This window comes from Sorex fumeus, unplaced genomic scaffold (genome assembly GCF_029834395.1).
Source record: "Sorex fumeus unplaced genomic scaffold, SorFum_2.1 ptg000095l, whole genome shotgun sequence".
In the NCBI taxonomy this organism is placed as follows: Eukaryota; Metazoa; Chordata; class Mammalia; order Eulipotyphla; family Soricidae; genus Sorex; species Sorex fumeus.
The window spans coordinates 17842525-17860805 of record NW_026606152.1 but is presented as its reverse complement, the minus strand read 5'-3'; the positions used below and the strand labels follow the sequence as shown (position 1 = coordinate 17860805).

Below are 18281 nucleotides of genomic sequence, written 5' to 3'. Positions count from 1 at the left end.
TGGAACGAACGGGTGAAAGACTGACTTCATCATGTCGACCAAGTCTATCCAGGGTAACTAACAGGTCCAGAAGCCCTAATCTAAACGTTGGACATGGGAGTCTCTTGGTAGACAGTTCCCCAACAAAATTGGCCACATTATATTCTGTCAATGGTTTTGTCCGACCAATGTCGCTGTCGTTCTAAAATTCCAACAGGATTGAACCAGCATTTCCATCGTGCTGAACATGATATTTGAAAAAATATAGAGGGTCTAGATATTTTTCTCTCTTTTCACAGAGGATTTGCCTGTCTTTTGTAAGGCAGCAGAGTAAGAGCACATCTTAGCCCAACCAGAGAGTGACAGGCCTAGATGCAGGAAGCATCTTCACCACACGGTTAGGGCTCACTCTTTCCAAGGGTACAGCTATGCTGGAACTTCATCTTAAAACTGGGAGTAGTTCCCAGGGTATCTCCCTTTGGCAGGACCCCATATTTGATTTTTTTTTTGTTTCCAGAATTCCCAAAACTCACCTCTCCCAGATTCCTTGTACCTGCAGCACGGAGATAACTCACCTATTGAGGTTATTGCATCAAGGTGATTCACACCCCAGTTTTTGCTGGAATCTTGATCACTTGGGCTCTAATGGAATTGGTAGAGCCCACATCCTATTTATGTCTACAAATCCCCTTCCCACCAGATTGAGGAGACACCCACTGGCTTCTCTGTCTCTTCCTGTTGAAGATCAGCACTCATGACCTGAAGTAGCAGCTGAAGAAAGTATATCTAACTCAGTAGATGTTTCTACTCACTAAGAACTTACCTCTCAAATGTTGCTATTTTTAGTTGTTTGCTTCTGCCATCAAATATTTCATTATTAGGTCCAGAGGGATAGTGTAGTGTGTAGGGAGCTTGTCTTGCACATGAGAAAACCCAGGTTCAAAACCTGGTTCCACAGAGGGTCCTCTGACCTTCCAGGAGTGATATCTGAATGCAAAACCTTGGTAAGCCCTGAGTACCATCATGTGATCCAGCCCCCAAAAGAAGTCATTATTAATTGCTCCATTTTTTCTAGTTGCTCTCAGTAAAAAAAGTAGTTCTATAACAAGGTGTCTCAAGATTGCCAGATGCTGAAGTTTATACATATAAGGATGTGTCCTTAGCAATGAGTATAAAACAAGGCAGATTTGGATGGAATCAAGGGTTGAGGAAATTTAGAGCAGCAACAAGAAAAGATAGAAGAGGTGGATTATAAAATCTAAGCTGCCTAAGAAAGGGGTGAAGACTCGATGTGCCCCAGAGGGGGCGGGTGAGACCCCCTCCCCGCCTTCAAGCGACCCAGCCCCAGCAGCAAAAACCTCTAGCACCCATCCTCCGCCATGCTCATGGCTGCTCTCTGCATGCCTGGGCTGAGCATCACCATGAGCATGGCGCTGGCTGGGTTCTGGAGGTTTTAGGCTGGTAAGAAGGTGTAATTGTGGTGGGATTGGTGTTTGGATATTAAATGTAATAGATATTGTGAACTCAAGAAGAAAATACCCAACTAAATCAAAAAATGGGGCGAGGAAATGAACAGAAAGTTTCGCAAAGAAAAAATCCGAATGGCTAAAATGCACATGAGAAAATGCTCTACATCACTAATCATCAGAGAGATGCAGATCAAAACAACAATGAGATATCATTTCATACCACAGAGTCTGGCCCACATCCACAAGAACAAAAGCAACCGGTGCTGGCGCAGATGTGGCGAGAAAGGGACACTCCTTCACTGCTGGTGGGAATGCTGACTGGTCCAACCCTTTTGGAAAACAGTATGGATGATTCTCAAAAAATTAGAATTTGATCTGCCATTTGACCCAGCAATACCACTCCTGGTAATATATCTCATGGAGGCAAAATGTATAGTCGAAGTGACATCCGCACTTGTTTGTTCATTGCAGCACTCTTTACAATAGCCAGAATCTGGAAAAAACCTGAGTGTCCGAGAACAGATGACTGGTTAAAGAAACCTTGGTACATTGACACAATGGAGTACTATGTAGTGGTTAGAAAAGATGAAGTCATGAAATTTACCTACAAGTGGTACTACATGGAAAGTATCATGTTAAGCGAAATGAGTCAGAAAGAGCGGGATAGACATAGAAAGATTTCATTCATCTGGGGATCAGAAAGCAACAAATTGGGAGACTAACACCCAGGAGTGGCTGATATTAGTACCAGGAATTTTGCTCCATGACTTGGAGGCCACGTGCTAGGGGACAAGGAAGCTCAGATAAAGAAGAGAGCAACAAATAAACCAAATAAAGGGTGTTGGGAGTATCCTCCCAGGGTGGGAGAAGCATGCTGAAAGTAGAATATATACCAAACATGATTGCCACTCAATGCCACTCTTGCAAACCACAGGACCCTAAAGGAGAGAGAGAGAACAAGGGGGAATGCCCTGCCACAGAGGCAGGGTGGGAAGGGGGGGATGGGGTTGGGAGGGATGCTGGGACCTGTGGTGGTGGAGGATGGGCGCTTGTGGAGGGATGGGTACCTGATCATTGTATAACTGAAACCCGAGCACAAAAATTTGTAAGTCTATAACTGTACCTCATAGTGTTACACTAATAAAAAAATTTTAAAAAATATAAAAAAGTAAATAAATATTGTGAACTACTTCTCTGGGGGGTTTTGGCCTCCAGGGTTCTCCTGGGGTAAGGCGGGAAACTCAAAGTGCCCCCTTCCAGTTTGCACTGGTGAAGATCTTGGATAGTAACCCTTTATCAGAAAACATTTCTGAAAATGTTTTTTCCCTTTCGGTAGGGTCTTTTAACTAGGACTCAGGATTAATTTTTTTCTTTTTTTTTGAAATTTTTATAATTGGAACAATAGCATAGTGGGTAGGGTGTTTGCCTTTTACATGGCCAACCTTGGTTCTATTCCTCCAGCCCTTTCGGAGACCCGGCAAGCTACTGAGAGTATTTCACCCACACACAAAGTCTGGCAAACTACCTGTGATGTATTCGATATGCCAAAAACAGAAACAACAAGTCTCACAATGGAGACATTAGTGGTGCCTGCTTGAGCAAGTCAATGACCAATGGGAGGACAGTGACAGCGACAGTGACTTTAACAAATAATAAAATTTTAAAAAGAGAGGGGTGAATATTGAAGAATATTTAAAAATACAAAGGCCAGCCTATTATGAGTCACTAATGGTTAGGATGGGCTGGAGCAATAGCACAGCGGGTAGGGCGTTTGCCTTGCAAGCAGCCAACATGGCCAACCTGAGTTCAATTCCTCTGCCTCTCTCGGAGAACCTGAGAAGCTACCAAGAGTACCTCGCCCTCATGGCAAAGCCTGGAAAGCTACCCGTGACACAGAGGCAGGGTGGGATGGGGGTATGGGGTGTGGGATGGATACTGGGAACCATGGTGGTGGGAAATGGGCACTGGATGGGTATTTGATCATTGTATAATTGAAACCAAAGCACAAAAATTTGTAAGTCTACAACTGTACATCATGGTGTCTCACTAATTGAAATTTTAAAATAAAAAATAAAGAAAATTGGAACATAAAGTAAAAATAAAACAAGAGAAAGTTCTAACAATAGCAAAGAGGACTATAGTACTCAAAAAGTTGAAAAACAGGCACATTGGCAAGTATTTTTAAATAAGCATCCAGGAGACAATATAGCATTGTTCGTGAACAAATCTACTCTATGGATTCACCTCATCCTTGAAATGGAAAAGGACAATTTGTTAGTTACAAATTTGCAAATAAGATATATATCATCTATTTTTTGCTATGTTTCTATGCTTTACCAAGTATTATTCTAATTTTTAAATTTACTTTACTGATTAAAACAGTATTTGCCTGCATTAAACTTTTTAATTAAATGTTTTATTAGAAATGATTTTTAATTATTAAAATGTTTTATTACGTGTCATTTTTAAAAAGAAACATATAGGCTATAGAGCTAGTGAAGTATGTAGAGGGTGTTTACCTTGTATGCACCTAACCTGAGTTCAATCGCAGGAACCCTGAGACTGCCAGGAGTGATCTCTGGATACAGAGTAAGAAGTGAGCCAGGAGCACATCTGGGTGCAATACCCTCCCCTCAAAAAAAGGAAGAAAAGAAAAGAAAAACATATAACTGATTCTTGAATAACATAGAGGTTAAGAGTGCTAGCTCCTATATAAGTGTTGAAAAAGCCAAAATTTAATGGAGAGTCTGCTATTGACCAAGAAGATGGTTTTTTAACAGTATTTAATTACATTGTCTACAAGTAGTGATATGTGTGGTCTGTAAATGTGTAAATTTTGATACATTCAAAAATTTACAATGGATTTTATAATAGACTTTATAATACATTTGTATTTCATGGTAATAAGTGATAAATTATATTTCTGTTTTTTGCGGGGTATTTGGGCCAGAGTATGTGGTGCTTGGGACTTCAGACTCTGTGCTCAAGGGTCATTCCTGTTGGTGCCAGCCATTAATTTCTGTTGACTGTGTGCATGGTAAGTGCTTTAACCCCTATACTAAGTCTGGGGTCCAATCAAATCAATTATCTACATATATTTTATACGTGCATGGCATACTTTTTCTTAGATTTTTTGATATTTCTAGGATATATTGATCATCTTTAATTATTTCACATCCCTACCAATGTCCAAATATTTTCAAAATATAATTATTAAAAAAAATCATATAGAAGTCAAAATTTGTATTGTTCATGGGATAACTATATTAAGAAGAAAATAGAACCACAAAATACATACAAGTAAAATGAAGGTACATTTCTTTGGAGTCTTTCAATTATGTATTTATATTAGTATATATACAAGTATAATTTTTAAATAATCAATTGCAGTTCCTATAAAATGTTTATTGATATTTTATAATTGTAATGCTGCGGGGAATTTGCTGCTAAGATGACTTTGATGTGAACATTTATATCTATTTGTCTACTTTTCTGATTGTTTACTTAAGACCAATTCTTAAACGTAACTTACTTATGACCAGATATGTAGCTCGGGACAAAAGAACTTGGCTTGCAAGTATGAAATTTTTGTTTTTATACTTTGCGCTATAGAAACAAAAGCAAAATCATTAACTGTGGTTGGAAATATGCCTCGGTGGTAAAATATTTGCCTCACATTTCTGAGGTTATGCGTTTGATCCCTGAATTTCCATATACACACACAAAAGCTAACTTGCAAAAAAGTCTCACACTGGAGATGTTACTGGGCCCTCTCGAGAAAATCGATGAACAACGGGAGTATAGTGACAGTAACAGTGACTTAAAGAACATTAAACTGCTTTAAATTCTGTATTGCCTAACTATTATACAGATTTAATTCTCAATAAAATAACTTGAAAAGGTCTATTTTCTAACATCTTTGCTAGGAAAAGATATTACCTGAGCTTTCAATATTTGTAATTTGGGGGGAAATTTTAATTTCTCATTTTAATTTGTGCTCTTTGTCTACTAGTGAGCTTGAAAATTGCTCTTGTGTGGTACTACATGAAAATGGTATGCTAAACGAAATGAGTCAGAAAGAGAGGGACAGACATAGAAAGACCACATTCATCTGGTTAACATAAAGTAACAAAATAAGAGACTAACACCCAAGAATAGCTGTGATAAATATACAGGTTGTTCACTCCATGGCTTAGAGGCCAGCTGCACTCTCTAGGGGTAAAGGCAGCGCAGATAGAGAAGGGAGCACCCAATAAAGGGTGTTGGGAAGATCTGCCCAGGATGGGAAATGCCTGCTGAAAGTAGTCTATGGAACAAACAGGATTGCCACCCAATGTCTCTTCTGCAGACCACAGCACCCAAAAGGAGAGATAGAACAAAAGCATGTGCCCTATCAAAGAGTCAGGGTGGGATGGGGGATGGGGGTGGGAGGGATACTGCAATTGGTAGGAGTGGAGAATGGGCACTGGAGGTGGGATGTGTACTCGATCACTGTATAACTGAAACCCAAGCACAACAAGTTTAATTCTACAACTGTACCTCATGGTGTTTCACTAATAAAACAAAACAAAAAAAATTCAGAAAAAAGAAAATTGCTCTTGTGTTTACTAGTCATTTACACTTTTTTCAATACAGATTATATGATCATGGTTTATGCTTATTTTTTTATTCAAGTTTGATACTTAAATACTGATTTATTTCACAGCACTAATTTATTAAAAACATTCATCCTTGGCCTATCATATTAATTGCCAGTATTTGTTGGTTTTGCTTGTTTTTTGATCACTTAATTTGTTTTTTATCCCTTTTTTTTCAGATAGTAAAATTTTGACACAAATGAGCATATGATTTTCTTTATCTTCTACAGTTTTAAACTGAGAACAAATGTTTGTTTTGTATAAATAAGATACCTTTGCATTTACTATTTCTTCTCATTTTATTTACATTTTAACACATCTCGATTCATCTAAAACTTATCCTAGTAAGTATTGTCATTGAAAGAAACCATCATTTTTTTCAATCATAGCATTGTAGCACTGTCCTCCTGCTGTTCATCCATTTGCTTGAGCAGGAACCAGTAACATCTTACACAAAATTGTGAGACTTGTTGTCACTGGTTTTGGCCTATCGAATACGTCATGGGGAGCTTGCCAGGCTTTTGCTATGTGGACGAGATACTCTCGGTAGCTTGCCGGGCATTGAAATCGGAATCAGGGTTGGCCTTCTGCAAGGCAAATGCCCTACCCGTTGTGCTGTAAACGTTATATAAAATATACTAGTAATACCGAGTGCTGTTTCTTTAACAGTGCAATAAAAATGATTATTTAGTAATTTTCTTGATTTATTAATGAAATATGTAAGCACTGGAATATAATGGGAGTATTTTTCTAACACAGGCATCTGTTATAACTGTCTTGTAGGATTCCATCTCCCTAGCCTGCTTCATTCTTCCTCTCTCTCTAACCAATCCGGTCTTTTTCTTGGGAATCTGACATCCTGATTGGCTAGCCTCTACCTTTCAACTGCCTACTTTATGACATCATTCTCCCACCAAGTAAACCAACAACTGGTAGAATCTTGGGGTTCCCATGCAGTTGTTTGTAAACAAATTTGAAACATCATGGTAAGTGACCAGTGACCAATGACCAATCACCAGTGAGCAGTCATCTGTACTGAACAATTGTGGTCTTAAGCTGCTTCAGTGTTCAGAGGTAATCTCGTACCATCTCCATTTCTCGTCTACCTTTCATCGGTATTTTCTCCTCTCTCAGCATGTCAGGTAAAGAATATTACTTTTCAAAGCTTTTCATTAGATTTATCATCCCTAAACTTAGCAGCCAAGTAAAAACATCATGTAGTAATGAAAGAAAATATTCAAGTAGAATTTTATAAGCCACATTTTAGTTTGACTTTGACATTTGATGTGTTATTTTAGACATTGGCTTTCTTTTTCTCACATACAAAGTGTTTTTTCTCGTTGATTACATTATATTTTAGACATACTTACGAGCGCAAATACATGTATATATGTAAATGAGTGTTGATACTCTGTGTTTCTTTTTCCTTTGCATAGTGAATTTTACATGATGTCTATTGGAAAAAAGTAAAACAGAGACTTTTTTTTACAGACTCAGAAAATAGAAACAGAAAATAGAAAATAGAAACCAATATGATATGTGGGGGAATAAAATAGGAAAGAAAGAAAGAAAGAAAGAAAGAAAGAAAGAAAGAAAGAAAGAAAGAAAGAAAGAAAGAATATGGATGGTGATTATCAAGGAATGGGAAAAAGTTTGGAGAGAATATTGAAGACAACCAAAGATTTAAAATAAAAAACAAAGAATATATATTAAATATGCTGAGATAAACACACTGAGAGCAATTCAAAGCAATTTACTTCAATAAATTCCAGGACTAGAATGTATACTATTGTTTGAGTAGGGTACCAGAGGGAAAACCAGTTTATCAGAAAGCCATCCTTGGTGGCTTTTTTCCCTTATTATATCTTAGAATATAGTACCTGGTACTTGACAATTTGGAATATAAACATGCTTCAGAAATGATGCTTCCCATAAATAGCTAATAGTGGTTATCTACGGGGGTGGAAGAAACAGAATCTTCAATGGTTTTATTACGTTTTGGTTTTTAAGTACATGGACGCGCTGCCATTTAAATAAAAAATAAATGGTATATTCTATCTTGAATCAGGATATTTGATTCATTTGTGTGGTTAGTAGGTTCCTGGTTAAAGCTTCTTGTCATCTTTACAAATATTATTTTACGTGATTTTGTTTCCTAACATGAGAGTATTTGGAAAATAGTCAATTTCTGTTTTTAGATCCTAAGAGGAAATAGAAAAATCAAGTCTCATATGTCTAATTACACATTTTTGTCCTATTTGCGAATTCTGAGTTTTCCTATACTAAAGATATTTTATTGGATTTTGGTGCTTATTCATTAAACATTGAGAAGAACGTTTTCCTGGTTGATAAAGATAATTCTAATCCTGGGGGTGAAAGCAAATTTACAATATTTTGTGATCATTTTTTAAATGGTCTTTTCTGTTTCTTGTGTGATCAAGTGAAATCCTATGCTATGTTTATCACGTGTTGTTTGCTTGTTAATATTCAGAGCTATTGATGAGATTAATTTTTTGTACTTACGAAGTTTCTTTCTGTATTTTACTCATTTGAAACATTTCTTGTCTATGAAATACAATCACGTTTATTCCTATTTTCTTTTTTTATGTAGTTACTGGTAAATCTTTTCTCTTTAATGGACTCATAAAGTGTGCACTCAAAAATCACCTACTATTCAATTTTTTGGCTAGCAGTTTTTTCTAAAATAGAATAATGTCTTCATATTGCATATATGGAACAATTTATTAATAACCTTATTGGCCTGTTTTATTTGATTTTGTTACGGACCACATCCACCATTATTCAGGGCTTACTCATGGGTCTGCTCTCAATAACTTACTATACTATGCTGCTTGCTACATAGCCCAAATTTCATTAATATCTATATACATGTTTTTCAGTTCTGTGATACATATTTTTCACGATGTTTTCTTTACACTTACTCCTATGTAAATCATATGAAATAGAAAAATTATATTCAAGTATGCATTATTATTCTTAGAGTTATTATAAGTAACTACATTGTAGATAAACAACTTAAGACACCGAATGTAAATAAAGTTTTCCTTCCAAAAACATTTCTTGGGAAAAACTCAAGTAGTCATTTTTGAAGTGGATTAAAACTCAGGGTAACCTTCAATGCATCAACAAGATTGAGTCGTATGTGAACCATAAGTAACAGATACTCATTGTACAAGTCAAATGGAAACCTGATGATTGCAATGGTAATAGTTGTAAAGACTCCAATGCCTATATTAATGTAAGGTATATTCCTTCCGGTTTCTGGCCTTGTAGTGATCATGCAGAGTCCTGGCAAGAAGTCCACATGCTTTAGGTTGCCTAACCTGGAAATTCTTAAGGGCCAGAGAGAGAAAGTACTGGAGGGGATAAGTCACTTGCCTTGTACACAGCCAATCAAGTTGAATCTCTGTCATGGCATACACTCTACTGAATGTTCTAAGGGGTCACTCCAGAGTGTAGAGCCAGGAAGAGCCCAAGATCACTGTCAGTTATTGGTCCAAACTCTACACCACCCCACGACCAATAAAATTATTGGAATATAGGAAATCTCTTTGCCATCTCTGGGTCTCAGGTTTCTTCTTGTCCAGAGAATGTTTCCCATTATCTTAGACTTCCTAGTTTGAAAAAGCTTCCATTCTAGGAAATAGCATAGGACTCAATAGGAGAGCAAGCTACAGGCATTTCTAGGGTAAGGAGAAACTATCTTTAAGCAAGAAATCCAGGTTTAGATAAGACCCACTGGTTCTTCTACAGTTCTGTGTTCACAATGGGAGCACGATACCAAATACACAAAGTGCCAAAATGTTCCAGGCTTTGAATAACCCTAAGTTGTTGGAATTTGGGAAACTCAGATGACTGTTCGTACTAGAAGCATCTCAATGGCTTAAATTTTAAGTTAATATTGTTCCTCTCAGCGTTGAAGGAGATTATTAGTCTCACAGATTTTTTTCATCACCCTCTTGGTTCTTACAGAAAGTTATCAAAATCTATCTGTATTTGGAACTGTACATACTCTGCAGTTTTCCCTTCCTGTGGTGAATGATACAGCTTCCCTAACAGGAAGTGTTTGCAACTACTCCAGAGTATCTGCTCCAGTGGGTAGTTCTGCTTGGCTCCTGCCCTCATCTTCTGGCACCTGTTTCCAACCACTGATGGGTAGTGCCTAGCTTTACCAACATTTCAGCACAACAGTTCTATCTGGAGTGTTTCACCAGAGTCATATATCCACCTCAGCTGCTTCCTTCCAAATTGTTTTGGAATGTGATATTGCAGGAAGTGCTGAAGAGAAGTCTTCCATGGAAGATTTTTCTGTGACTGTCCTTGACCAAGACTCTGCTGTCTCTTCCATGTCTATGTCAACTCGCTATGAGAAAATCCTAGATACCAACAACATGGTGTCTGTGTACCCATCACTTTCTGCCAGTCTTGTTGAGAGAACACCATCTCAGGTTCCACATCAGAGTAAAAGCCTGTCACTTCCATTCCAGGAAGGAAGCCAGGTGTATTACTATCATCAAGGCACTCTGGGAACTCTCCTTTCTGGCCTGCAGTCCTATGACTCCATGTCATACACAGGACAAAAGGGCTCTGCCCCCCAAACTTACAGCAACTCATCGCGAGAAATGGTTACGGTTCTGAAGGAGGTTCAGCCCCCAAATAACCAAACACCAGCCTCCTTTTCTGGAATCGACTTCTCTCTGTCTACTCAATCCAACACAGAATCGAGTTATCAAGGTAGGTAAAACTAAGAGAAGGGAAAAAAATCAATAATTGAGGTCAAAAAAGAGGAAAACTGTCCATAGACAGGTGGTATTTAAGTTAAATACACTGAGATTATTAAGTTTATGAAATGAACTTGAAAGAAATCAGTTCATGTTTAATCCTCTCACTCTTTTTACAGCATGTTATTTTCACACTCAACATAAGAGCTCCTAAAGGAGATTGGAAGATATGATAGTATAATGGACATCTAGGTTTCATGTAATGAAACTTCGGGAGCACACAAAAGAATACCCACATTTTTCCCTAGTTTTTCCATTTGTTAAAAATTTTTATAAGTGATACATCATGAGGTACAGTCGTAGACTTACAAATTTTTGTGCTTATGTTTCAGTTATACAATGTTCAAGTACCCATCCCTCCACCAGTGCCCATTCTCCACCACGACGGATCCCAGTTTCCCTCCCATCTCCAATACCCACCATCCTACCCAGCCTCTGTGGTAGGGAATGCCACATTTTTCACTGTTCTAGTTCAGCAGTCCTCCAAAATAACCACACTAAAATAAAATACATGTCTTAAACTAATATTTTTGTATGTTCTCGAGACATTTCAAAACTCTTATTGTGATAGTATCACTTTAACTTTCCCTTCCATGAATGAGCAACAAGGTTCTGAATACACTTGGGTTTCGGTTCTCCTGTCTTAAGTCATCAAACCTAGAATCTGTACTTCAGCACAAATTTCATGATAAAGTGGTGTTTCATTCTAACTCCTATTCCATGATATCAACTTCCTATTATATTTTCAAGAAAGCAAATGAATTGAGACTAGACTACTTTACAATGCTAAGCTCTGGATCGATAGCACAGCGGTAGGGCGTTTGCCTTGCACGCAGCCAACATGGCTGACCCAAGTTCGATTTCTCCACCCCTCTCAGAGAGCCCAGCAAGCTACCGAAAGTATTTCGCCCGCACAGCAAAGCCTGGCAAACTCCCCGTAATGTATTTGATATACCAAATACAGTATGGAACTTAATAGTTTAAAAATATCTATTTTTTTTTTAAAAAAAGCTTTTGTTTGGATCAGGTTGAATCTGGGTCATAGCCCGTACTGCTCAGGGAATATTCATGGGTCTGTGCTACGGATCACTGCTGAATGTGCTTAGGAGAACATATGTGATACTAAAGATCAAACTGAGGTCAGCTGTGCACAGGGCCAGTGCCTTACGAAATGTACTATCACTCTGTCCTAGGTCTCTTATTTTCAAGTGCAATATATACAGAAACTCTTTCAAATACAAAGAAAACCAAAAATCAACAACATCACATGGCAAACAGTAAGAACTACAACATTTACCTCCACTTCTAGCACAGGGCCTTGTCCATTATCCTTAGAATAGCCAGTAACAATGCCTTGCCTATTTCTGGTAGGTGCACTGTCGTGGAGAACTGATCCACAAAATTGAGTCAGGGGATTGGGAGGAGGGATTTTGGGGGTTTGGGAGAGAGGAAGAGGTTAATTTTTGAGAGAATGAGTAGTGTTATGTTGGAATTATGTTTATAAGAAACCATTATTAATCGAATTATAAATCATAGAATATATATGTTTTAGACGTTTGTCTGTCTCATTTTATTCCTTTAATTTGTTTTCTCTATATGTCCCATATGCATGAACTTGTATGATGCCTATCTTTCTATGCCTGATTTATGTCACTAAACATAATACCCTCATGTTATCAATTTTTCTACAAATAATAACATTTCACATCATACAACTGAGTAGTATTTCATTGCTTTACCACCTTTCATTCTCAAAATTTGCGGTTTAAAAGAAACAAATATTGGTTTTAACAAAACTCTGGTTTTTTAAATTTTTAGTTCAATGAAGCAAAATAGATTTTTCAAACAACACTTAGAAACTTGTGACAGAGTTATAGTGTGAAAAGTAATATATGTTCAAGAGAGAAGACTCATTTAACAAAGCAAGCAAAGAGAGACATAGAGAAAGGAAGCACGGTATTTCCTCAAGGGAGAACACAAGCTTGAGAATCAAGCCGACTCTAGTAGTTTAGGAATAAGAACTTGGAGTGGTATGAATTTAACTTGTGCACTTTAGGGGAGAACCTGAGTGAAACTATTAGAAGCAGTTTCAGGAGCATCATAGACTGGAGTCTGCAATTGGAGTGAGGAGGGTAGAGAGTTCTTTTGGAAGATCTGGACTTTGGAGAATAGTAATATTATACCATTAATGATAGTAGCTTTCCGTGGGATTCCAAAAAAATTTTAAACTGTGTTGTCAGAAATGATAACATTCTTAGGTATTTGGATTTCCTGTGGAAACTACTGGAAAGTTGAGTTTATGCTCTGGTTGCCTCCGCCTGAAACAAGGTCAACAAGTCATGAATGAAAAATTGCAAGTTACAAGGATCAAGGATTCTGATCCCATTGGAAGACTAGCTTTTGGGTGTATAGTTTTTACTGATGGACTGATGTAGATTGTGATCCAGGAATATGTAACAGAAAGGAGGTTGTGAAAGGTATCCTCAGAAGTTGAAGCCTCTGAGAAAGAATTCATTTATGCCAACTTATGGGTTATCAATGCTTGCTCATGGCTGCTACCATTATAACATGCCATTCAATGGTTCTGTGGTTTCAATTTACTGTGTCAATGTAAAGATGAAGTTTCTAAATGGAAGGTAAAAATCTGAGGCCCTCAAGATGATGAATTATGGGGAGGGGGGAGCTGGAGCAATAGTACAGCAGGTAGGGCATTTGCCTTGCACACGGCCTACCCAGGTTAGATTCCCAGCATCCTGTATGGTCCCCCCAAGCACCGTGAGGAGTAATTCCTGAGTGCAGAGCCAGGAGTAACCCCTGTGCATCGCCAGGTGTGACCCATAAATGCAAAAAAAAAAAAAAAAGATGATTCCTTACCTTTAGATACTTTGAAGTCAAGTAGAAACAGTCAGAAAGCTCCCCAGAAAATGCTTCTCCAGGGTCGAAAACATCATCACCTGTAGCGTGAGAGCATACAGAAAATAAGGTGTCCATTTTATGTCAAGTTAAAGCAAGTCAGACATGATCTTGGAAAGTTTGTCAAATGAGAGCATGGATATAGGAAGAATAAGGTGCCAGCTGAATCTTATAGGTAAAATATACAAAGGTCAACAAGTAGGAGGTACAGTGGCGACCAGGTCTACTAAGAAAAGCATTTTTTAAAAAAGAAAATGCAATGAAACATCAAATAAGACCTTTTTAAATGTTTAAGAACGGGGATATAACTCAGTGATAGAACACTTGCCTTCCATTGTATAATGATCTGCGTTTGATCCTTAGCACTGCAACGAGCATTATTTTTAATTTTTAATTTCTTTCTTTCTTGCTTGCTTGTTTGCTGTTTTGTTTTTTGGGTCTCACCTGGCAAAGTATAGGGGTTATTTTTAGCTTTTAAGAAAAGTTATAATTTTACATTTTTACCTGTGGTTTAAAAGGAAATCTAAAATATTTTAGAGTAAATATATGTGAAGAAGAATAAAAGTCACAGGAATTATTTAGTATATTTAATGATACAGCAGTCAGAATTTTGAGGTTAATTTTATGGGTATTGTATAAATAATTTTTCTCCATTATGTGGGCTGTCTTTTTATCAAGGACACCATTTTTTCTGAGTTGCAGAAATTTCTTAGTTTAATGTAGTCTCATTTGTTTATCTTCACTTCCTCTTCCTTGGTCAATGGTGTTTCATTCTAGAAGTTTCCCTTAGCTTTAATGTCATGGAGGGATCTTCCCACATTTTTCTCCATATATCTTAAGAATTCAGGTATCATATTGAGGTCTTTAATTCATTTGATCTGACTTTGTTCCTGGCACTATAAATAGGTCTGACTTCATCTTTTTTGCATGTTACTGTCCAGTTTGCCCAGCACCAGTTGCTGAAGAGACTTCCTTGCTCAACTTCATAGTTCTTGAGCCTTTATGAATGATTAGGTAATAATAATCTGAGGGTCAGCGTCAGGATATTTGACGACATTCCATTGATCTGAGCCCTGTCTTTATCTGAATACCATGCTTTTTTGATTACTACGACTTTGTCCTAGGATTTGAAGTTGGGGAAGGTGATCCCATCTTCTTTTTCGAAAGATTGGTTTAGCTATTCATGGGAGTTTATTGTTGTTTATGAATTTCAAGAATTTTTAATCTGTTTCTTTGAAAAATGTTATTGGTATACTTATATGAAGCGCATTGAATCTTAATAGCGCTTTGGGGTGTATTGCTATTTTGACAGTGTTAATCCTCTCAATCCATGAGCATGGGTTGTGATTCCAGTTCCTCATATCCTCTTTTATTTCTTGAAGTGGTGTTTTTAGGGTTTTTTTTTTTGGTATAGATCCTTAACCTTCTTAGCTGTTTCTAATATACTTGATTTTCTGATGTATTATTGTGAATGGGATTGTTCTTCTCCTATCTCTTTTTTCTCTTTCATTATTAGTATACCGGAAAGCCATGGACTAATGGATATTGATTTAGCAAATCGTAAAAGCTTGAGTTTTTCCTTTTTTATCTGATGCCCTTGATATCTTTTTCTTACCAAATCATATGGCAAGTACTTCAAGTACTATGTTGAATAGGAGTGGTGAGAGTCGGTAACTTGGTTTGTGCCTGATTGTATTTTGGGATTCTAGCTCATTGATTTCTGACCCAAGCCTTTAGTTTTTCCCCATTGAGAATAATGCTTGCTGTGGGTTTGTGATAGTTTGCTTTGACTATATTGAGGAAAGTACTTTCAACTCCCATTTTGTTGAGAGTTTTTCATCATGAATGTGTGCTGGATCTCATCAAATGCTTTATCTACATCTATTGATATGATCATATGACTTTTATCTTTATTTTATTGAGATGGTGTATTCTGTTGATTGACTTGAGAATGTTAAGTCATCCTTGCATCCCAAGATAAACCTACTTGGTCTTAGTGTGTGATCATTTGTTGAGTTTCTGGATTTTCTTTGCTGTTATTTTCTTAAGGATCTTTGCATCTGTATTTATCAAGGAAATATCTGTAATTATCTTTTTTTTGTGGTTTCTCTGTCTGATCTGAGTATCAGGATGAACTTTGCCTCATAGAAACTGTTTGGTAGTATTTTTGTTTCTTTAACTTCCTGGAAAATCTTAAAAAATGTTGGCATCAGGTCCTCTTTAAAGGTTTGAAATATTTCATTAGTGAATCCATTTGGACCTGGGCTCCTGTTTTAGGGGATACTTTTTATTATCATTTCAATTTGCTTGGTAGTGATAAAGGTAAAAGGTAAAGGCCCTCCCTTTGTTCATCGATTTTCTCGAGCGGGCCCAGTAACGTCTCCATTGGAGACTTTTTTGTTACTGTGTTTGGCATATCAAATACGTCACAGGGAGCTTGCCAGGCTCTGCCCTGCGGGAGAGATACTCTCTCGGTAGCTTGCCGGGCTCTCGAGAGGGGCGGAGGAATTGAATTCGGGTAGGTCATGTTGGCTGCGTGCAAGGCAAACACCCTACCGCTGTGCTATCATATTCGAAATCTTCTTGGTTCAGCCTTGGGAGGTAATTGGAATTCAGTAATTTATCCATTTATTCAAGATTCTCTCATTTCCTGCTGTAAAGATTCTCAAAATAATCACTGATGATCCTCTGGATTTCTGTAGTTTCTATTATGATGTCCCCCTTTGCATTTCTGATTTGTTTATTAGGATTCGTTCTCTTTGTTTATTTGTGAGTCTTGCTTATGGTTTATTGATCTTATTTATTTTCTCAAAGAACCATGTCTTGCTTTTTGTTGGTCTTCTGGATTGTATTTTGGGATTCTAGCTCATTGATTTTTGCTCCAGGGTTTATTATTTCCTTCCTCCTGCCTAGCTTGGACTCCTTTAATTGGTCATTTTCCAAAATCTTGAACTGTAAGTTATTTTTGTAGGCCCTTTCTTTCTTCCTGATGAATTTCGCAGAGCTAAAAACGTTTCTCTTAACACTGCTTTTGCTGTGCCCCACAAGTTCTGGTAGCTCCTCATTCTCATTTGTTTCTGGAATCTTTTTATTTCCTCTTTGATTTCTATTCTAAGCCAATGGTTGTTCACTACTTCCCTCAAATAAAATATTTTCTTGCTGAGTTTTTGTCTGTTTAATATATTGAGAAGTGAGAAAGTACTTTCAAATCTCCATCTAGTATTGTGTTGCTATCAATGTTTTTCTTTAAGTCTGTTAGAACTTGTTTTTACATATTTTGCTGGTCTGTCATTAGGAGCATATACATTGAGGAGGGTGAGTTTTTTCTGATGTACAGATATCATGATCATTAAGAAATGACCTACACTGTCTCTTATAACCTTTAGCCTGAAGTCCATGTGGTCTGATACTAGTATGGCCACTCCAGATATTTGGAGGTGTTCTTTACTCGAAGAATTGTTTCCCAGCCTTTGAATTTGAGCCCATGTTTTCTTTGATTATTCAGATGTGTTTCTTGCAGGCAGCAGAATGTTGGGTTCAGTTTTCTAATTCATCCTGCCATCCTCTGCCTTTGAATTGCTGCATTTAGTCCATTGACATTGAGAGAGATCATTGTGATGGGGATTTGTGCTAACTTTATGTCGAAATTTGGAGTACTTGTGGGGCTTGTCTTAGATTAATGTAGCCCTGTTAATTCTTCTTGCAACAAAAATGTGGAACACTTTACAAGTTTGCATGTCATCTCTGTTCAAGGACCATGCTAATCTCTGTATCATTTCAATTTTAGTACATGTGTTGCCAAACTGAGTATAAGAGTTCTTTTTTTTCCCTATTTTTCTCTTCTGATTTTTTTGAGTGTTGTCCTTACTCACTCCTATGGCAGACGGTGATTCCTAATCAAGGTAGGTATTTCAAAGCAGCTTGAAGCTATAGATTTAGAACCTTAATGTCCCAGAAGAAAAAGTATGGTTTTTACCATATTCTCTTTTACCATACCCAGGGCGTCAGCTGTGCACATTATTTCTTTTGGAAGATGGTGAATCAGTCTTGTTTAATGCCCTTCCCTGAAACCTTCATTAAGACCATTAAAATAGAGCCTTTTGCTGTTCTCACCTCGGTCCCGTGTACATCTCCAGAAAAAGGTGGATGGCATTGTCTGCACTTTGACCACCTTGAATGTAAGTAGGATTTTTCTCCTGAAGGAAGAGGTGAGAAGCATATTGATGATTTAATTCCACCTTATTACAAGTTCAACTTGAACGGAAGGTGAGATTCATGAGGCTCCTGCAAAGGACAGAAAAAAGGGTCTCAGTGAAGTTTAATGGCCAACAAACATTAACAAAACAGATGTCTCAAAGTAACCTGTGTGCATCTTCGTGTGTATAGTGAGTTTTTTATCTACTCATAGTGATTCTCAGTCATTCCACATGGGCAAAGCACACCTGTAATTAAAAATCGAGTTCTCTGAGCAGATGGGGTTT

General features: G+C 37.4%; 1 pseudogene; it reads right to left on the bottom strand.

Annotated features, from left to right (window-relative positions):
- Window positions 1-17507: 17507 nt before the first annotated feature.
- On the bottom strand, window positions 17508-17604 carry LOC130041033 (uncharacterized; annotated as a pseudogene).
- Window positions 17605-18281: the final 677 nt, after the last annotated feature.